General features: G+C 42.8%; 1 long non-coding RNA gene across 1 annotated transcript; it reads right to left on the bottom strand.

Annotated features, from left to right (window-relative positions):
• Window positions 1–1,701: 1,701 nt before the first annotated feature.
• Window positions 1,702–23,765, bottom strand: LOC125899046 (uncharacterized). The gene is made up of 3 exons (XR_007450701.1): window positions 23,694–23,765; window positions 14,246–14,366; window positions 1,702–1,778 (listed from the first exon to the last, which is right to left on the bottom strand). It is a non-coding gene; the product is annotated as an uncharacterized LOC125899046 (long non-coding RNA).

The following is a 23,765-nucleotide window of genomic DNA, read 5'->3' on the forward strand; positions in this document are numbered from 1 at the left end:
GAGCTTTAAACAGCATAATTCAGACAGAAAATGTATTATTTACACTTGAAATATGTTGGCACCCAAAGAAGTGGAATTCAGTGATTCGATTTCCATATAGTCAGTGTCCCCACAGTGAACACATTGCATGACAGGGGACTGCAGAAAACATTGAATTTGTATTCCAGTCCAGAAACGTGTAAGTGACCGAAATCATTATTAATCCAGAACAGTGCAACTGGGCTCTAGATATTTTTGGAAAGCTGTTTTTCTTTTCCCAGGATCTTGAAGCGCAGACGTGGGGAGGAAGGGGTCCGCTTTGGGAACCTCAGAACTGTGTCTCTGCTTTTTGCAGATGATGTGGTTCTGTTGGCTTCATCACACCGTGACCTCCAGCAAGCACTGGGGCGGTTTGCAGCCGAGTGTGAAGCGGTCAGGATGAGGGTCAGCACCTCCAAATTAGAGGCCATGGTTCTTTGCCAGAAACAGGTGGATTTCCCCCTCCAGGTTGGGAAAAAGTTACTGCCTCAAGCAAGGAAGTTCAGGTATCTTGGGGTCTTGTTCACGAGGGTAGAATGGAGCGCGAGATGAATCGGTGGTTTGGTGTGGCGTCTGCAGTGATGTGGGCGCTGTGCTGGACCGTCGTGGTGATGGAGAGCTGAGCCGGAAGGCGTAGCTTTCGATTTGCTGGTCCATCTAGTCCATGTACATCCCAACCTTAACCTATGGTCATAAGCTCCAGGTAGTGACCGAAAGAATGAGATCACGGATACAAGCGGCCAAAATGACTTTCCTCCGTGGGGTGTCTGGGCTCAGCCTTAGGTAAGGAGCTCGGACATTCGGAGGGAGCTTGGAGTAGAGCCATTGCTCCTCCACGTTGAAAGGGGTCAGTTGAGGTGTTTCGGGCATCTGATCAGGATGCCTCCTCGGCGCCTCCTGTTAGTGTTGTTCCAAGCATATCCAACTGGTAGGAGGCCCTGGGGTAGACCCAGGACATGCTGGAGGGATTATATATCTCATCAGGCCTGGGAACACCTTGAGGTTCCCCAGGAGGAGCTGGAAAGTGTTGCTGGGGAGAGGGATGTCTGGGGTGCTTTGCTTGGCCTGCTGCCCCCATAACCCAGCCCTGGCTAAGCGGATGAAAATAGATAGATGTTTTTCTTTGGGCCCTCTGCAGTTGACCTAGTGGTTAGACTGAACAGGTTTAAACTGCACCTTGTGAGTCGATAGTATGTTCAGCTGATATTCCAACAGTGCTTACCTGACATAACTTTCTGTTTCTATTGAGGAGTTTGAAGAAGTGCTTTGCTAAAGCGACGTGCTGCCTGTTAATTCCAGCTTGTTATAGGCATTATTGTGCACTTCACACTGAAACAGGAAGCTGTTTCTATTTAACTCTGCACATTTTTCTGGTGCTAAACTCCCAGTTTCCTTAAACCATTGACAGTTTATTTCTTCTATGAGCTGCAGCATTTTGTTCTCCATGTACAAAACAAACCATCTGAGACATCTGGCTGAACCTAGTCAAGCTTTTGAGGCAGGAGATTCCAAAGGTTTCCAGTGTACATATGAATTATTATGTTTTAAGTAGAAATGATCATGGTACTATGAAATAAAAAAGTAATCTAATGGCACTACATATGTTGTGAGCTTTCCTCAAAGGTGCAGTCAGTGATTCTAATCCAATATACTTTTTGTCAAATTGAGCAAATATCTACTCACGGTCTGTTAGCTGTCCATTCTGTGTGCACGCTGAAAAAAAAAAAAAAAAAATCCACTGTTCATACACAGCTCTGGCTCTGTAAATGGAAAACAAACAAAAAGTGGATCAGGTCCAGGCACACAACACTATTCCAGCCAATCAGCAACAGGGGACGTTCATGCTTGTCCACTGAGCAGGGAAAAGGCCAAGGATGTATGAAAGGAAAGGCAGTGGGAGCGAGACAGACGGTAAATCTGGCACATCCTAACATGCTGAACTCCAGTGCACTAATGCATTGTCAACATTATTTCTCCAGAATCTCTGATTTCACCTTTAAGATAATCTGTGATTATTTTGGCATTAATTATAAAATGGAGACTCATAAAGTGTTCAATTAGATTTAGACTTAAGAACCACTTAGTCATTGGTAGGATACGATGATGTTCTGAATTTAAATACCTTTTCATGGCACTATCCCAGCAGGAATGCAGCAATGTCTGGGTTAAAGAAAAACCTTTCCATGGCACTATCCCGATGGAAACACAGCAACGTGTTGCTAAAAAACACCGGCGTTTGTTGTCTAATAAGCCGCTAGAAATGTCGTAATGGGTCACTAATAAACAACTGATGGTCTGTGGACTGTAAGGCATCTTGCCTAGGTGTCATGTCATCCACTATCCCCTCCACTTTCCGATAACAATGTCAGCTCATGTACTATGTCACTGTAGAAACACTGATATGATCAATCCCCATACAACGGGTTTTAAGATACAAATTAGTGCCCCATGAACGAATGAGGTTACATAAATAATATTAAGTTACATACTTAGCCTAAAGTTATGAAAGTTAGGTTTAGGCAAGGTGAGTCACTGTGGTGAAGTTTAAGAAATGAAAAATGGTGACTGACAACATTGCAAAGTTCTAAACTTTGGTCTGCTGGGGAAAGTCCTGTGTTTTGTGACCCATCTACCATCCCAAACTATGTCCTAAAGGGGCCGCTGCTTTCTTTACTCCCATCCGCACATTGGTCATGTGATTGCATCCCAGCTATGTGGGCTATTCACAAATTATTGACTTATGATTACACAGCATATATGTGAATTTTGGTGCATTATTTTTCATAGGAAACTATATAATCAGTGCATGTGAATAAATGTTATGGACAAATGTAACTTTTTAGTGCATTGCAGAAATATAATACCAACATTTTCTACTGGGGTCTGGACTGGCTTCATAGATTATAATAAGCCATTAATAAGGTCAACTTCTGAGTCACCAGACTGTGAAAAATTGCTGCGGCTGGTGCTCATCCTTCATTCCATGACTTATTCATAAAGTTGACTCCTCCATTCATTCACTGTAGACATGGAATCTACACAACATATTCAGTATAATAAAAGAGTTATTCGCAAAACTTGTTTCATTTTCTTTTACAGGTCTGTAAAACAGAGATACACTGACTTCATGATGGGGCAGATGGTTACCAGTCAAACTACGGGCCTGAAGTGAAAAGATGTTTTTCTCTGACATTTGTATATTAATTGACTTTCTCACTCCACACCCTCAAATTCTTCAGTGTTAATTGATGATTTATTTTTCAGATGTTATTATATGATGTTGACAAGTGTTGATCGGCAAGTTGTTTGTACACTCTGAGAGCTAATATGGCTCCGGGGCATCTGTTCAAAACCACAAGTGTTACATTTGGTCTGATGGGTGTGAGAACTGGCGTAATGTTATTTTTACACCCTCTGAGTTAAATTGATTCAGACCATTTTGCTGTGCACAACATGTGCACTCTTTAATGTTGCTTTCATGTATACCAACCACACAAAGCACTCCGCTGCAAACTGCTCATTACATGGGAGCAACTTGCAGGATAACCACAGCTCACCACTAAACTATAAGATGACTCATCTGGTGAGGAGCTCTCACTGCTTTATGTCCCTGCAGTTCTATCGGTTAAGCTCAGCTGGTACTTCAAATTGTCGATGTACTTTTGATGGAGCCTGAGCATAGTGGTTTTGTGGCTTTTTGCCCTTCATTTCATTGTTCTCTGGGTGTGTAGCATAATTGCACCTCCCTTTACATTTGCTATAACGCTACAAATTAAACAAACAGCAAACCTCTTGAGGGGAGAACACCAAGTGCATTCCACAAACACAGAATCAGCACAGAATTCAAAATAAGCTCAAAAAGTACATTAGGGAAAGAGGGTGTAAGCAGATATAGTGCAGCTACTTTGCTGTATTGTGGGACAGCTGTTCACAAAAAACTGATCGCTGAATTAATCATCAACAGTGTAGCCTTAGTGCAGGTCAGTGGAATGATTAGAGAGTCCACTGTGTGATGGTAAGACGCAGCTATCTGAAGATCAACTGAAGACTGACTCAAAACGCACAGTAGCTGGAGCACAAGTGTGTGAGCTGTGCAGATAGATGTTGCTGATTTGTAGTCACATCATCCAGCAGTTTATTCAGAAGTATTGTAATGTGCTGTCAGAAACTCTTGCCTGTGATATTGGCTGAATATAAAAGGACTCCAGTAACAGACTTAATTAATTACATGGCGGCATTCATGCTGCATTCTAAGCATGGCTTGTTACAGTATGCAGTTCCTGGGGTAATTCTTTTTGCATAAGCTCATTGTGTGCCAATACACTGCAGTTGCTCTTTTAGTATATGCATGTTGGTACAATTCACTGAACTGCTGACTCTGCCATTTCGAACCACACAACGGGTCAGCCCATTAGCCTATGAAATTTATGATTAGGTTGGGGATTGGGTGAAGAGTATAAGAGCAAAAGAGCCCCCTAAACCAAATGTGATCACCACTTTAGTGCAGGTGATGCAATAGATAAGATACATCTAAGATACTCTGATGTAACAGCAAAGGCTGTGACCACACACACACACTCTGAGACCACCAGGGCTCACTCTCCCTTTAAGGGTGGATACTTTGGATCTGTGGCCACATATCCACAGGAGGTGAGAAAAAGAGCAAATGTGAGATTTGCATAGTCAAGACTGAAAGTTATGTTCATTCAAATGTGTGTTGTATGATGTGAGTATTTTTTAAGGCATACCAGAAAGATGCTAAAGTATGCGTGACTGTCAGCCGCTCTGTATTTTTCTGATAAAAGGGCAAAATATACACTGATCAGCCAAAACATTAAAACCACTGACAGGCAAAGTGAACAACATTGATCATCTTGTTACAATGCAACTTCTGTTGGGAAGCCTTGGGCTCTGATATTCATGTGGATGCTATCTGACACGCTCCACCTAACTAAACACCAGTGCAGACCATTTACCCCCCCTCATGGCAACGGCTCTCCTCAGTAAATCCCCCCCCCCCCCCCCCCCCCCCCCAACAGGACAATACGCCATGCCACACCACAAAAACGTCTCAGGAATGGTCCAAGGAACGAGACAAAGAGCTCAAGGCATCGACCTGTGCCTCCAAATTCCTTGGATTCCGATCTGTTCGAACATCTGTAAGATGTGCTGGTATCCCATCTCTCAACCCACGGGACTCAAAAGATCTGTAAGTAACGCCCTCTTGCCAGGCACCAAAGGACACCCCCCAGAGGTCCTGTGTCCATGCCTTGACAGGTCAGAGCCATGTCCGGTCCATGGAGGACTCACCATGGATCGGGGGTACCTCTGGGGTAACAGCACATTCCTCAGATGTTCGAGGATGTCTGTCCTCTCACATTCCCCATGTACACATAATATAATAACAACAAAATTACAATATTTTTTCAGCAGGTTTAGGTCCTTGAAAAAGGAGAAAGACAACAAGAGGAAGGAAAATGCCTCTTCATTAGAGCCAAGAAACATAGATTCTCTCTACATCCCTCTACACGTATGTCTCTCAATGACTCCATATGACTTGCAAATATCCATACACAGCGCATCATTAAAGGCACACAACTATGACATAAATCATTATAGGTTGTTTTTCTCTCAGCTGACTGACACGGGTTGTTATTCTTCAGTCATGTCTTCCCCAGTTTGGAACGACAGGCACAGAAACAAACACATTTGTTACAGTCAGCGAGTTTGTCTTCAGAAGAAATCCCGTCTTCAGACATCCAATGTTTTATTACTGAAGACAGCCATATTCGTTCAGCTCGCCCAGGGACTCTCTTTCCTCCTCAGCTTAGATTATTTTCTCTGTGCTATGAAATGGACAACTTCAAAAGCCGTGTTGCTTTAGCCTGCCCCCCTGCCCCCATCCCCCCCCCCCCCGGCCCCGACCCACCTCCCCCAAACAATTATTCATGAAGGTCTTCTTGTGAAAACGAGGAGCGCACAGAGGGAGTTTGCAACTTATTATCATGACCTGATTAAAGCTAAGCAGAGAGTGGCAACAGTGCAGTGCAGCCAGTCCATTGTCAAAGTTGACAGCCATAATGAACAAGAAAGATAAGGGTCAAGTAATGTGGCCAGAGAACACAACGTCAAAGCCAACGATCAAAGTTTACAAATTGCAGTGCTGAAGCAGACGATGTTGGCTGATGTCTGATGCCAGAAAACAGAATCGGCGTCAGTGAGGTTGTTTTAATTGACCTCAAATCCTGATTGGAGTGAGGTGGTTGGGACAGGATACAAATGAGAAAGACAGATAGAGGACTGGTGCTGTGTCTACAGCTAAGCACCCTCGCCAGCTGGTCTAGGCTACTCTGTGTCCTTGGCCACCCCTCCAATTGGTAAGGAAATGAGGTGTGGGACAAAGTGATTACAGTTTTGTATTTTCATTATTTTTTATTGTTTAAAAATGTGACTCATTTGCTTAAGTATTTTAGTTTAGTTTAATACGTTTTAATCATAATATGGGGTATATTTGTCAGGGGTAAGATTAAATAAGTTCATAATAGGTATTACAATACACTTAGCAACCCACAGCAATGTAGACATTCCTGTCTCAAAAAATAGAAAATAAATAAAATTTTAAAAATGCAGCAACGCCTCCTCATGCTTGTTGTGCTGGCAAATTTGGCCAAATTGACAAAGACTTAAACTAAGGTCATTTCCCCGACACTTTTTAAATTTCAATTTGGTTAGTTTTTTAAGCACACTATCGCTTCAGTTTTTTTTTCTTCTGAAGTCTAGATATTATTTTTATTTCAGTTAACTAATGTTTTTTCACTCCTGGTTTTAGTTTTCTGTCTCATTTTAGTTAACTATGATAATCTTGATGTGGGAGGGATTGGAGCTTTGTTTGGATAAGTCCACAACACTTTATGAGTGCTACATTGTTGACACTTGGAGATTTAATGCTTTTCTTTGTTTAGGTTAAAATGCTATTAATAAGCTGATGGCACACTAAAATGTAAGTGAATTCCACCAAAAATAAAAACAAATAATTATACCATTCTCATATGGTTCTAAGAAAACTCCGACCAATCATTGGATTCGGTCGGGATGCAATTATTGGCCGAGCGTTCTGTTTGTCTTCCCCACGTGGAGGCCTCTGACTGACGTAATAGCTCGTGACAACACAGCATCCGGTTACTAATGGCTAACGTTAGCCTACTGTAGCGTAGCCTCTGAAATAATAGCGTTATCTTCCTTGTGCATTTCCACTTACTAGTAACGTTAATGCTACTATCTAACGTTAGCACTGTAACCTTATTCTAAAACTCATCAGTCATCACTGACTCCAGTTGAGTTTTAAAACTCTGGGGTTGCGTTTGACTGTCTTGGTTCTAACGTTACACTCGTTCTCCTCTTCTGTGTATCTAACGTTACCATGCCAACGCCTACGTCTATCATAGTCGTAATGAAGACGTAATGGAGGAGGGGGGAGTAGGCCTTTGGAGGGAGGTGGGAGTTGCAGGAGGAGGGGGATGGGACTTTGGAGGGAGGCGGGAGTTGTGGATGTTCAAATTTTTTCTAAGTGCTGTGTGAAATGCAAGAAAGGTAAGAGTTGCTTTAACTGCATAGGCAAATTACAAACAGTTTAAATGAAAAGTACTACTACTACTACTACTAATGTTGTAATTATTATTATCTCTACATATTACTTATGCACCCCATCAAATTACTTATGAAGCTTTTTTGGGTATAAACTATACCAACATGTTAGAAGGGAACAGTGGTATTTTTCAACATGAATTAGATTTTCCCACTTTTTTGTGTCTATGTGACTCGCAAGAACAATAATTTTTGAAACTGGCCAGCAGTGAGTGAGAGTGGTGAAGCCGGCAGCAGTGAAACATACATTGTAACCATTTGGGGCTGGTGCACCCAAGCGGCAACCTCTGATGCTGAAAAATGAAGCCAATGTAGAAGTGCCAAAAACTGCACTTCAACAAATGGCCACCTGGGGCCGGCTCAGAAACAGTAGACTTAAACACCCATGTTAAAATAAACATGTTTACAGCCTGGAACAAAAAAAATGGCTTTGGTCTCTTTAAGTTTTGTTTTTTTTTTTGTTTTTTTGGGTTTTTTTTTAAGAATTCAACCATTTAGATTTTATTAAGGCCCAAAGTTATGCATATTTAAGGGTACGGCTGCTTAAGTGACAGGCTGTCTGCAAGGTTTCGCTGCACTCTGTGAGCCAGCTTCACCCTCTCTTCTAAATATGGTCACCTCTGGCTCCAAAAAAACAAGATGGCGATGGCCAAAATGTCAAATTTGAGGCTTTAAAATGGCAGTCCATACACCAATGGGTGACGTCACTATAAAATGTAAAATAAACACAAACAAGCAAAAGAACAAGCTGTCCTGAATTCTTCCATGCAGGTCTGACATAAATACTTAACATTTCAAATCCTCTCATGGAGAAAAGTTTTAACTTAATGTTTAAGAAAGAGGAGAAACAATTCTTTTTTCTGTCACTGATACTGTATGCAAGTCTTTTGTGCAACCACCACTTTCCCTGGAGTTTTTATTTATGCCTGTAATTTATTATCCTTTGTCGAACCACCTCAACCATTCAGGGGTCTGTTAAATGTTTTATATCAACTGGTGTGCTCCTTGTTTGGGGTGTGTGGTTCACTCTGTGAAAGAAATGTAGTGACTCATTAAATAAAGGAATGAATAAAACATCACTGAACAACCAAACAAAGTAACCATAAAGTCACAGAGAGAGTCCTTCACTTTTTGTGTCCCCACTGAAACTATAGCAAAGTCCAAAACAAAAGGCTTGTCGCTGCATCTCTGCCTGCACTCTCCAGCCTTCCCAGGGCACACAACACACGGACATTTGCAGCGTACAGATCCGTCTCAAACCAGGAAACAAATCTCAAATCACAAAGAACACATTTGATCTAAGTAGTAACAAACAGACTTATGATTGCAGAATACTTCCATAATACAGGCCATGGCCACTCACTGCCCCCAACAAACCTGGACAAACTTTGACCCTCAACCACTGGCTCCGAGCTCACTCTCCAGCTTCCATTATTATCTATGTTGGCTGCTCGGCATGTAGATAAAGTTCATATCTGAAGTATATTCATGTATTCATGACCTGTTTTCAATTTAAAAACACTCAGGAATTGAATAATGACTCACTTTTAAAAATAGATGCAAACAAGCAGCCAAAAATAAAAGCAAAAAACCCAGAATTGCGCAGATCTGAGAGGGATGAGCCACCAGCTGTCAGTTTTAAATGATACATGTGTTTCAGGCTTCACTGTGAGTGAAAGAGATGTGCGTTTTCCAGGGTTGCACACTGATGTCAGGTGTGGATTTGTTCCCATGTGCTTCACCCTGGTTAGACTGCATTCTGACACTGCATCAAAACATTCCTCATTCATTTTAGTGATACCTCTGTGTTTAAATGATACAGGGTGGTCCACCAAAAATGCTTTATCTGTGGAGCGTAAATACCTTAATACGGGGCACCAAATTAGGTAGTGTAACTACATCAACCCTTTCAGAACCCAATTATGTTCTAAACACACAAAAAATATATTGTAATGGTGGATTTCCACTCTAAATGCACGCATAAGTCATCTAGTGCTGAAGGTTTGTTTCCCCAACTTAAAAGGCGCTGGATGTAAGAATGTGGCCAAAACGGTTACTGCACTCAAATTCAAAATACTGCCGCAAGTCATGTCCGCCCCCCCTCCCCTACAGATTCGAGGTAGATTCGCTGGAGACTGATTTGTTTGCCCATGGGCGACTGCTGTGGCAGGGCTGTGTCGCCGTGTCCTTGATCTTTGGTTTTCTAGCAGACCGTTCGAGCAAGTCCGGCTTCTCTGCTGCTAACCTGCAGCCGGGATACAGCTGAGGAGGAGCCAGCTGCTAATGCTATGTACCGGGACACTGCTAATGCTGCTTGCCGTGCTGCTGTAGCTCAGTCGTAACTGTAACTGATGCTGAGACTCTACTGACTGCGTGACTGGTAGATGGTGGGTGGGTGGCACAACAGGCCAAAACACAAATTCAAAACATAAACATGATTTGCGGTCCGTAAAAATGTTTTTTAAATGCGAATATTCTGCCCGTACTATTGTTGTCAGTGAGATCAGTATGTTATATGAACATTATTCCTTAGTCTCTGTGACATATTAGGATGATTTTACGACTATTTGCTTTAGATTTCTTACATATAGCTCCTTTAACTTACAATGAAATGCAACATCAATTTAGCCTGGAAATCCAGACCCAAATCTAGAAAGATTTAGGGTCTGGCTTTGAGTAATGAAAATGGCCCAACTCGAGGGGCGGTACAAAGCATGCATTTGAAAATATCACAGCACGCAATTGGATAACACTATGACAAATCAGAACAATACTTAGCACTTAGCCACCAGCGAAGCTAACTGGTAGAACAGACTCTTGCCGTATCCGGTCGGCAAAACAGCAAAAACATCCTTCTTGCAAAGGAAAGATTCAAGCGCCGTATCTGTTCCTCTTTTAGAGAAAAAGCCAAGTCTAACTTGTTCATTGTAGCGGCCAAAGCCGTTTCAAACAACTGTTGTTCATCCGTAGCCATCTTGCAGTGTTTACTGACTGATTCCGGACTTTGTCGTCGCAGCGCTGTCGTCATCTGTTTAGCTCGCCTCTGGCCCGCCTATATCAGATACACCGATGTGATTGGTGCAGCTTGGCTCCAACGGCATGGGTAATGAGCATCATTACTGATTGCCAGAGTGACTCGCTGAGCAAATTCAAATTGTGCTCTCGCGAGAACTCTGGATTTCCAGGGTAACGTCAAGTGACAATACACACAAACCTAATATGGGCAAGAACAACTTTCCAGAGATTCCAGTATTGTTTTATAAACCACTGTGCAGTGTTCTGGAGTATAAGGCGCTTTGAAAGGACGGCAGAGTAGATACCTGCACACCAATGCATGAAAGACCCTGGAATCCATCAAGAAATAAAGAAACTTAACCTCCTGGGACCCTGTGTCCTCATTTGAGGACATCACATTTTGTGTTTGGCTTTTTTGTGCCATCTAGTGGTAGTAAGAGCACAACACACTAATCCATGTAAAAACAAGATGGCAGCCATTTCTGCCAAGTCAGTCTGCAGCCAATCCTGACACAAAAGTGGACAAGACCTGATCAAATTTTATGGTTGAGACTTGTTTATTTATGAATAGGAATGTTTGTAGTTTGATATGGACACAACAACAGTAACAAGCTAAGACACCGTTAATTAGAAAGACATTAGGACGATTCATCTAATTTTATACAGCAAAGCTTTCAATTTACTGGTCCATCTATGTTCCAACCCCCACCTATGGTCATGAGCTCTGGGTAGTAACCAAAAGAATGAGATCGCGGATACAAACGGTGGAAATGAGTTTCCTCCGTGGGGTGGCTGGGCTCAGCCTTCGAGATAGGGTTAGGAGCTCAGACATCCAGAGGGTGCTCGGAGTCGCTGCTCCTTTGCGTCGAAAGGGGTCAGTTGAGGTGGCTCGGGCATCTGATCAGGATGCCTCCTGGGCGCCTCCTGCTGGAGGTGTTCTGAGCATGTCCCACTGGTGGGAGGCCCTGGGGCAGACCCAGAACACGCTGGAGGGATTACATATCTCATCTGGCCTGGGAACGCCTTGGGGTCCCACAGGAGGAGCTGGAAAGTGTTGCCAGGGAGAGGGACGTCTAGGGTGCTTTGCTTGGCCTGCTGCCCCCGTGACCCGGATAAGCGGATGAAAATTGATGGAATGGATGGATCTCATCTGAGGACACTGACTTTATTTTCGTCTCATTTAAGGACACTGGGACTTAATTATCATTGACAATGTTTAGGTTTTTTTATACTTATCAAGTCCTAATGATTCCAAATAGCTAGAAGAAATTAAAAATGCATGCGAAACAAAAGGTCAGGTCTCAAGAGGTTAAATCAAAAAATTCAAAAGAGACACCCTTGATTTCCGTGATGGGTTTATCCCTGGTTGACCAACAACAGATTTCCAAGAGACAAACCACCTCATACAAAGAGACACTATCACACCTCAAGCTCCAGCACCTCAGAATTTCCATCAGATTTTGACTGAGGCAGAGGCAAGAGGGTTCACAAAGATATCACACCAGACACTATTACAGGAAGAATCGAGGGAACTGATCTTCAGCCTTACAACATTGGTGTGCAAGCATCTTTTCTGCCGTCCCTTCTTGGTTGTTCACTGTACTGACGCATCCTAAAAAACTTTTTTTGTTTTTTTACTGCAGCAAGACTTTGCAGTATAATGAGCCTTCACATTACTGGATGGGTTACTCAGTGTGGACCTACTGGATCATATTTCATCATCACAGTGTAGTACCTGTACCAACACACCAACATAGCCCTTTGGAGTTTTACAACACAGTGCTGTTGTGGGTTTGAAAACAGTCTTACTCCCACCTGGAAATGCACATTACAGAGACTTAATTATGGTTTAACCCTCTGCTAGTGGAGCATTACACACTAAATACCCAGGAACTGCTGCTTTGTTGTTGTCAAATTGCACATACATGCACAGTGGATTAAGCAGCAGCAGACTGGGAGAAGTCAGGCTTGATGTACCAGAATGCTTCATCTGTGGCTTTCAGAAATGGAAGGGAATCTATACTGTGGATATTCCACAAAGATGATATGGTAAAATGTCCTTTTGACTCAGGTCATCAGGTACATGCATTCTGGGATGGTTCTACATACTGCAAATATTGCTGGAGTGTCTGAAATTAAACGGGCTGTTCTCACAAACTGTTCATTTGTTTTCCTTTGAAAAGTAATGCACCCAAATTCGTATATATCCCACGTATTTTGAAAGGCTGCAATCATGTGACCAATGCTCTGACGGGAGTAAACAAGGAAGCAGTCCCGAGTGGTCTTGTAAGGGGGCAGGTTTGGGTGGTGGATGGATCTCAAAAAACCTGGTCTATCCCCTGGGATTTTACCCTGGACTCACATGTTTGGAACTGTTTGAACTTTAAGTGAACTTTGAGTTATTTTAAGATACATCCTCACCATGTTTCTTTTCCTTAACCTAACCTCCATTACTGTACATTAAGGACTTAACGTCATTAGTGGGGCACTAATTTACCCGGCCTTACTCCGAAGTCGTTGAAATGCCGAGCTTGGGCAGTGACTTGCCACGTCAGACACTGATGAAAAAAGCCGTATGTTAAGCCCGGGAAAGCTGTTTCATTTTATGTATTTTTTTTTTTTTTTTTTAACAATTTTTTGAAATGGAGTTCACTAAAAGTTGAGTTAGGTAAATCTTTCTCTTACTTTACCATATTTGTTTCTGCTTATGAATTTATAGACTCTCACAGCTTTCATAAATTTTCTGTTTCTCCATTGTTTCTGCTTTTCCTTCTGTCAAAGCTCCTCCTTTTCATAAATTTCATACATCACCATGGCTGACCAATTACTCCGTCTGTTCCTTCAACAACTGTTAGTGCTGAACTCTTGTGAGTTCTGCTGCACCCTCCACCTTCCTCATCATCACCAAGATAAAATGACCCATCAGTGGCTTTACTGGAAGGGAACTTAAACTTCGAGACGCCTCTTCATTAGACACACCATCTGATATAACAGCTTTCAAATCTGCATTGGGTTGTGGCTCCATAAAACTCTTCTCCACAGGGACGCTTTCAAAGTGCAATTTGAATGTTAAAGTGCAAAAATAATTGGCATTTATCCACCATGTGATACTCAAAGCTATTTTCCCACTTCTAACCTCAAAACAAGATTAAAGCAAAGAAAAAGCACCAATTTATTTCAGCTGCTAATGACCAGCACTTCTGCAATGCCTAGCGCTCGCTTTTGAGATTGCTTCGACTGAGCCTTTAAGGGATAAATATAGTGAAATAAGCTGGTAAGGATTACTGGCCTAATGACCAAAGGCACATCGTGTTTGAATTATTAATGTCCAGCAATTTTGGAATTAATGAGGAAAAAAATGTTTGCTACATGAATCATATTCATTGAGGTGCTGTCTGCTTATGATCATAATTCAGGTCATGTACTGTACTCACTTTCTGTCTGGGAAAACAGCCAAAGGTCAGCTTGATAGATATTCATTGTGCGTGATGCTCCTTGTGTGTGTGTGTGTGTGTGTGTGTGTGTGTGTGTGTGTGAGAGAGAGAGAGATAGAGAGATTCGTTCTTACCATTTTTGTTGCATTCTTAACTTTGCTGCACTGGTACAGTATTGGTGGCAGGGAGCCAGCAGCCTCCTACAAGTAAAGCCCCACATCTGAGCCTCCACTTCCCTCTGGATGTGGAGGATTTCTATAGGGGACACACACACACACACACACACACACACACACACACACACACACACACACCCGAATTTAGTAACAGCCAGTATTTCCTTCCTGACAAAAAGTAATTAACTCCTTTTTTGGTTTTGGTCCAGTGAGAAGCAGATATGTGTATTCTGAACATATGGTGTTCAGGATGAGAAAATCCAAATTTAGAGCCTAAGAAAAATAGACATACCAGGTGTCTGAGCACCTTTGAAAGTGCTAGAAAACCAACACCATATGCTAGGAGGAGTCTGCCTGTCCCTTTTAATGTACGAACTAATGTTTTGAAGACGTAAGATCAGTGGTGAACCGCCAGACATTGGGTATGATGACCCTGAGAACAACCAAAAAGTCATCTCACCTGAGCACAACCTGTCCTGTTTGCATGTAAATTCCTTGTTCATATTCATAACCTATACCTTTAGAGTTGATAGAGCAATTTGAGGAAAGAGAACAGATGGTGGGCTCAGGAAGTCTATGTGTTGTATAAAAGTGATTATTGCAGCATTCAATCTCAGTTTCAAGAAAGCTTGTGGTTTTCCAACATCTACCAGAGCAGGCAGTCACATGATACGTCTGTGCTCTAAAACCCACAGAGAGGGCAAAAGAAAGGGGGACATGCAGCCCAGTCAAGTAAATATTGTTACCAATACTCTTTCCAAGCTGCAGACCACTGTTGAGATCAACAAAAAACAAAATAGGTTGTATTAGGGAGTCATTGCTGTGTTTCCAGACACTTTTAAGGCACGAGAAGCAATTGTTTTTTTACTAACACATTGCAAGCGTTCAGGATGAGAGTCAGCACCCCCAAGTCTGAGGCCATGGTTCTTTGCTGCAAGACGGTGGATTGCCCCGTCTGGATTGGAAGTGAGTTACTGCCCCAAACAAGAGAGTTCAAGTATCAAGTATGTCTTGTTCACGATTAAGGGCAGAATGGATCGTGAGACGGATCGGCATTTTGGCTCAGCATCTGCAGAGATGTGGGCACTGTGCTGGACTGTTGTGGTGATCAGAGAGCTGAACCAGAGGGCAAAGCTTTTACTGGTCCATCTACGTCCCAACCCTCACTTATGGTCATGAGCTCTGGGTAGTGACCGAAAGAATGGATCACTGATAAAAGTGGACAAAGTTAGTTTCCTCCTTGGGATGGCTGGGCTCAGCCTTAGCGATAAGGTAAGGAGCTCAGATATCCGGAGGGAGCTCTGATTAGAGCCACTGCTCCGAGGTGAGTTGAGGTGGTTCAGGCATCTGTTCAGGATGCCTCCCATTAGAAGTGTTCCAGGCATGTCCAACTGGTAGGGGGCCCTGGGGCAGACCCAGAACCTGCTGGAGGGATTAGACCTGGGAATGCCTCAGGATTCCCCAGGAGGAGCTGGAGACCTGGGTAGAGGGACGTCTGGAGTACTTTGCTTTGAGCGGTTGAAAATGGATGGATGGATGGATGTATAGATGTATGGATGGATGGATGTATAGACGTATGGATGGATGGATGGATGGATGGTTTTCCTGCCAGGATAATGCCCTCCAAACCAAGTAATTTAAGCCAAACATGATCCTCTCCTGACTAAAACTAAGTACTTTTTGTGCCTTAAAGGGACATTGTGTAACATTTTCAGTTGTTTATTGGCAAAAATTGATGTCTACATTCATAAATATGTCATCACTGGTGTACTATTACCTCCACCAATAATCTGACTTATTCTCATAAAAGGAGAATTTCGGATTTGTTTGTACATTGTGCGGGTAAGCCATTCTCCCTCAGCAGCTCTCTCTACCTGGGAAAGGCTACCCCGATGTGGGCCTTTGTTTTTTTAATTCACCAGTTGCTAACAGCCTCATCCCTCTCCTCGCATCACTGCGCTGCTGTTAGCCGCTGTTAGCGCTGGCCTGTGATTGTATTACCTTTCTCCTTCAGCAGCTCTTTCCACCTGGGAAAGGCAACCCCAATGCTGACCCTTGTTTTTTTAATTTGCCGGTCATGCTGCCTTTTTGATTCCCTTTTGCACTTTCTTGGTGACGAGGATTCTGTCTTCCATGATGCTGCATAATACATGATCCTGCATTATGCTCAAAGAGTGGGACTTTGTTATGCGGCAGTAGTGCCACTGGCCACTAACAGCTGTTAGCGGCGCAGTAATGCGAGGAGAGGGATGAGGTGTGTGAGGTTGTAAACACAGCCAGCATGGTGAGGAGGGGGTTTGTCAACTCGCGTCACGTGTGTCTGTGTAGGAGCCTGAATGAATACTCCATGTAGTATCGGATGACATGGTTTCATCAGTGTTATCATAGCTTTTTGGTACACAGTGGCTACAGTTGTTGCAATACGTGTTTGAAACAGTGAGGCGCTAGAGTGCGCCATCCGTTTGAATACAATATATGATTTCAACGTTAGATGGGAGAAATTCCTACACACTGTGGCTTTAACCTAACCTAACCACAAATTAACCACAGCTTTGTTAAAACCTAAAGTGGTTTTGGGTATTTGCTACACAATTATGTGCAAATATAATGTATCTGTGGTTTGAAGAAACGTACAACGCCAACATTTTTTTCTGGTGATTGGGCTGGGACATTGACACAACATTTTTGCATTCTCATCCTGAGCCTCTTTGATGGATGGCTTACTTTGGAGGAATAAAAGTCAGGTTTAAATGGCCACGCCACACCTGCAAAAATATAACTGGATGTTAACAGTCAGCTGCTCAGCTCAACAGCAGTGAATGGGCTAGTCACTTTGCAGCATTTATAAAACAGCTGATGCAAGCACAACTTCAATGCTCTGCCTGAACTAACTAGATCCACAATTTCTGATCTGTTGAAGAGAGAAAAAAGCCCTCACGCCCTAATAGCATGTGGAGGATAGTGCCCTTTTGAAGCTCTGTGTTCCTGCCCCTGAGAGAGCCACTGATGGAAAGCCTTTACAGAGCGCAGCAGCAACACAAACAAACATATTTCACTCACACACACCTGCAGTTAAGTATGCAAGGAAACAGTAAACCTGCTTTAGACTGCATTTGCCTAATGAACAACCTGATGCACAATTTCTTGAGAGAAGTGGAAAGAAACAACACATGAAAAGCCAGGCAGAATGTTTTCCCCAGATTAATGCATACAGGACGATACTTTCCATTTCAAAAAAATGACTAGCTTAAGGCTTGAAAGGAATGGTGGGAAAGTTTTGTATACCATATGACCAGACTATAGTAGCAGAGCAGCTAATGTAGACATTACAAGTTAAAACTGGCAGAAGTAAAGAAGAAAATAAATACAATTAGGAGGAGAAAGACAAAGAAAGAAGGAACAGTGCAGATATTAGTGCAGTTATCTTTCACTGCGGCAACACATGCAGCAGTCATGTTCACTTAAAGCATAGCAAGGAAAAGGCCAGCCACTTAATTAACTCTCCTCACATACCTACACAAGTGGCACTGGACTAAAAATAGACCAAATTCAGTTGGCTAAATTATAGATACCTAAAGCTCTACCTCCCCTCCCCTCTCCAGCCTGCTGCAGTGTGTATTTGAGGAGTAAGCAACTCAGGTGCTACAAGCCCACATCATTATCAAGGGAAAGGGTGACTGCAGATCTATTTTAAGGTCTCCTTTCGGTCTACAGATGGATGAAGGGGAACAAACAGCAGCCTTTCCAAAGCAAACATGCGGCTAAGGGTGTCTAGCAAGAATTAATTTCTTGTATCGAGATGCAATTTGCACTCATTAACCTTAGGACTGTTTCAATTAGTGACTGGCAACATTTGCAGGCAAACACACTTGTTCATTCTGAAAACATATCAAATACTCCTCATACTACATGTAACAGTTCCAAGCCAAAAACATTTCAACCTAATTGCCAGAATAAATGTTTTGGCATTGCATGTTTCTGCAAACTACAGATATGTAACTTTTGTATTTGCACGTTATTATGTAGATGATATGTTGAAGCTTTACATTTCTTTATGTTTCAACAACACTGTGGAAGTGGATCAAGTTTTGGCTAAAAATACCAACACAGAGTGCCATAATTGCTGCTGGGCTAAAAAAAAAAAAAAACACCCATGTTAGGTGGCACAATCACAGCTGGGAATGCCTAAGGGCCGAAATATACTTGCTGCAAACAACACAAATACGACTGCATCATGGCTGCCACGCGTGATTTGCATTCGTTTGACGCGTCGAACGCACATCTCAACACGAGGTACCGCGACGCGAGCGCGAGATGCAATATTCGCATAACCGCTAGAGGTGCTGGTGCAAATGCACACAGTAACCCGACCGGATGATCAGACCAGATCCTTCTTCTTCTTCTCATGAAATTCTTCACAATTTCCGGGTTATATTTCTGTTGTCTGCCCCAAGTGGTGACCGCCAGTATTGTGCATTTTGGCTGCATAGTGCTGCGTACACACTGCATTGTGTACGCGTACATTCAATCAAGCAGCACGTATATTACGGCCCTAAGAGTGGTGGCAAAAACCCCACTGGGAATTTAGTGAGGTTTGGCTGAAAAACCCCTTTGTTTGGTGGAACAATTTCCATTGGAAATACAACTATGGCTCGCTAACATCCCCATTCAATACAATAATCAGCCCTGGAAACACAGTGACGAGTCACTAAGAAATACCAACATTTGGGGGCACAAACGCTGCTGGAAACGCAACAACGACCAGTGTTGGGTAAGGGTTACTTTAAAAGTAATCAAAGTACGTTATTGCGTTACTTTTTAAAAAAGTAACCAGTTACTTTACTGCATTACTCCCTCAGTAAAATGACTCAATTACTTTAAAAGTACTTCCAACGTTACTCCCTGAGAAAAGTAACTCAAGCACTTTTAAAGTACTTTTGAGTATTCTACATTTCCTATTGGGCAATGGACCCCAGGGCACTAAGCCTACATTTCTTGTCTCCAAAATTAAAGTTATGGACCACTTGCCCTTCACTGAGATCCAGTTCTCCCATCACAGCCGTCACTTTGACCAGTAGAAACACACAACGATCTGCTGCTGTAGACAACTGTATGACAACACCACCCCAGCATTTTAATATTTCCTCTAGGGATGTTACCACACAGAGTAAAAGGGGGAAATGATGGTGTGAAACAGCAGAGGCACTTTGTCAACCCGCTGAGCTAACCTTACTGTCATTAGCATCAAGCTAGCAAACAATGGTACATCCTCACGGTGGGACATAAAGTAATAACATTAACAAATAGCTGCGGGGCTTTTACTCACCACAACTGCAGAGGCTCCCAGCTTCATTTGAAACAGACTACATTATAGACGGTCCGTTATTCATTAATCCCTCTGTGTGTTTATAGATTTACTTTTTATCCGCCCCCTTGTCTTTGTAAAGTTAACACATCGCACCGTCATTTCAAACTCAACACTTGTTTCAAATTAAAAGCCCCTTATAACTTCGGCTAGAGAATCCCTCCAGTTTCTAAATAGGCTTTTATTCTGAAACATTTGTCAGAACTTCCTGTGGAAGATACAGTAGCTTGACAGTTTACATGTGGCGCTTCAAATGTAGCTCCTGCCATCTGCTGACGCTTTTAGGTGACTACAACAACAACACAGTTCTGGCAGTGACTCAAATAATAGTAAAAATAATAAAAATAGGACAAGAATAACCCGATGACATCACACACGCCGTGAAAGACGACCGGGGATAATTGGTGAGTACCAGCGTGTAGCGTGTACCAGGCATAATGCAAGTCCTGAGTCTGAAATATGTCTGTCAGCGAGTCCTACTCCACCTATTTAGACTCCACCACAGACAACGGCAGCATTTCTCCGACCACTTAGCGAGCCACAAGCTCCGTGGCTTCTTTCAGACTGATAGGTTTAACGTTATCTCCGTTATTAGAACCAAACGACAGCCGTTGCTGTTTCGGAGCTGAAGGACCAGCGTTCTAAAAGTAACGGAAGTAACTGATGACTTGTTTGAAAATGTACTTAAGTATTTGATTACTCAAACAGCAAACTAACGCGTTAGGTTACTCGTTACTGCAAAAAGTAATCAAAGTACTCTAACGCATTACTTTGTAACGCGTTATACCCAACTCTGACAATGACTCGCTAAAAAACACCTTTTTTGGCAGAACAATTGCTGCTGGAAAACAGCTATGTTGGGTGGCACAATCATAGCTGGCAATGCCCAAGTTTGGTGGCAAAAACCATGCTAGAAACACAGTGACAGCTGGCAGAAAACACCTTTGTTTGGTGGAGCGGTCGCTGTTCGAAGTGTAGCAACGGTTCACTAAACACCCACTGTTGGTGACACAACTGCCACTGGAAATACGGCTATGGCTTGCTAACAAACACCCCCATTCAGCACAACAATCAGCCCTGGAGACACAGTGATGACTCATTGAAAATCATCTACATTTAGGGGCACAAATGCTGCTGGAAACACTGCAATGACTTACTAAAAAACTCCCACTTTAGTGGCACAATTGTTGCTGGAAATACAGCAATAGTTTGCTAAAAAAACAACCACATTTGATGGCACAATCGGCCCTGGAAATACAGTGACGGCTCATGAAAAACACCCACATTCAATAGCACAATCACTGCTGGAAACACAGTGATAGCTCAATAAAAAACCCAAGTTTGGTGCCACTATTGTCGCTGGAACTGCAGCGACAACTTGCTTAAAAACACCAGTCTGGTGAATCAATCCAAGCTGGAAACACAGCAATGGCTCGCTAAAAAACGCCTGGTCTGTAGCCTGGCAACCAGTCTGACTAGTTGTCACACCATCAACCATTTCCTTCACCACCTGATCACAACTCATACACATGTAATCAGAATTACATCGCCTTAGAAACATTGATACGATACGTATGAAATGTACAAATATAATGAAATGTACAGAGCCAACATTTTCCTCTGGCAACTGGGTATTTAGAGGCCTTGAAGTCTTCCAGAGCGGTGAAGCAGGTGATGTGTATGCATCAATCATTGTCCACACAGGTGTCATCATTTTAAGTGGGTCATTTAAATTCATTAAAGACTGTGGCATGGGCTTCCGCGGGACCGCCAACCATTAGACTTGCAAATGTTGTTGGCTTTATGACTCTCAGTGCTAGTCCTTATTTATTCCGAATATCTGACGCTCTCTCCACAAAACTGAACAGACTGCAATGCATGAGTGATGATGTCTTCCACCTGGTCGATGACAAGAGTAATTGAGAATTTCAAGGATGTGAATGTCACACAGCAAAAATATTGCTTCCCGAGTAAATCCCAAACAGTACCTTTACATTTTTGTATAAATGTCCACACAATAATCAACGTACTGACCGACATCTAGAGAGGCCCTCTTATATGAGAAACAGTTTCCTGATCTTATATATGAAGTATCCCTCAGTATCCCGGAGCCATTTGATCAGTGAGGAGAGCTGAAGAACGTCAAAGAAGATCGGCTCTGAAGGTTTCACCTACCGCTGGCAGCAGAAAAAAAAACATATTTCTACATCTGAACTTGTCTCACAGAATTCAGCATTTCATTTCCGCTCCAGTGGCATCAGTGAGTCCCTCCTTTGCCTGCAGCAAAGATCTACAGCTCTTGGAATTTGCCGCTAAAGATGGCCTCCATCGCTGCGACTGTCATGACATTGCAAATGCATGCACACGTCTTGTCTCAAACGGTTTGCAGAGGCAGATATGTGCATCCATTAGAAAAAAAATGTTCATGGCCAGATGTCTCAGAAATAGAAACCTTGCGCTTTGTTATTTGCCTCAACTGTGGCTGATTCTTGACATGTTAATATAACGTAGTAGATTTATTCAGTGTTTGTGTTCCTATTCCTCCATCACAGCAGCAGTGATTCAGTTGAACATTGGCCGAAACCTCATGGACAACAGCAAAGCCATCTTACCAATAGTGTCATTATCACTTATTATCATGCACAATGCGGCCAAACAGTGGTGGGTCGCATGAATTGCTGCATCATTCATTCATCGTGTGTGTGTGTGTGTGCATGTATGTGTCTAAGTGCTGCATGACAGGCAGAGAGCCTTCTAGGATCCAATAGCAAGATGATAAAAGGGGGTCACCTTGGGAGAGCCCAGGGCACAGCGGTAGCAGAGACACCAGAGCCCTGAAGGATCACAACAGAGGAAGGCTGCCATATTCAGCTGCAATCCTGGATGACTGCACTGGACAGGCATTCACACACACACAGCGTGCTCCCCACATGGATTTTTGAGCCAACTCATTCAAAAATCATGGCTGTGAGTGAAGGGGTATTGTGTGTTTATAAGGGCATTAGGGAGATTTCACACATGCAGCAGCTTGTTATTTCAAATCCTGGAGCTATTTCTCTGTGAATGTGGTGCATTGAGCGAATGAGAACACAGCATTGGCTTTCAGGTTTGGACAAAGGCGCCCAGACTGAGGCCTCATCAATAGGGTTCTTAGTGTTTCCAAACCCACAAGCAATGTGAGCAGCTACAGAACACTACGCCACATCACAGTTGATGCTGAAGTTGTGTGCTTATTTTCCATGTTGAACGGTCATCTTTCCCACTAAATGTCACTAAATGGCCCTTTTGTTATATGACCACATCAGTGTGTGATGCAGAGACAGAACATCAGACCACAGCTCAGACCAGGACAAAAAAAAGCCTGGTTTGAAAAGTTGACAGTGCAAAGGACGGCATGAGTGCAGAAATAGCTCAGCAAACATGTTTAAGACAATTGTGATCACTTTATTGATCAACGGTTGTTCTCTTCAGCCCAGCTAATGTTCAAATTGACATGCATAGCAGTTCAGATAGTCATGATGGATCCCTGGAGCATTAATTCAAAGATTTTGATGACCCCCTGATCTTTCATTTAACACCAAATCCAGATGTTTCCACTGATTTGGTGGCTTTGCTCTTAAAGAATCTGAGCAGCAACAAGCATCCTGCCGGTGAACTAATCCATTATGAATACATACATGAACATTAATGTTTAACTAAAACAACATGGTTTAGGTCAGGCTGTTTGCTACAGCAGCAAACAGCATTGGCATGCATGTGTCAGAAGAGTAACGGTCATGTTACTACTCTTACTAGTCATCTTAAAGCCACACAGCTGTGAATGAGATGGTTTGTGACGCATGACTGAAACAAGGGATGTCTATCAGGCTGACTTCAGAGCCCTGCCTGGATTGACACTATTATTAATTTCTGCAAACTGACCTGAGCCAAATAGGCATGACGCAATTAAAGAGCAGAAGTGTTTTGATTAATAGGTGAAACAAATCTCCAGATAGATACACTCCAAACTGACAGAAGCACGGATCTGACAGGTGAACTTACAGGGGGCTGGATGACAGCAGAACGGGACACTCCAGGCGGATGGCCGGAGGGCAGGGCAGATGGCTGGAGTTG

Source organism: Epinephelus fuscoguttatus, linkage group LG12, assembly GCF_011397635.1.
Source record: "Epinephelus fuscoguttatus linkage group LG12, E.fuscoguttatus.final_Chr_v1".
In the NCBI taxonomy this organism is placed as follows: domain Eukaryota; kingdom Metazoa; phylum Chordata; class Actinopteri; order Perciformes; family Serranidae; genus Epinephelus; species Epinephelus fuscoguttatus.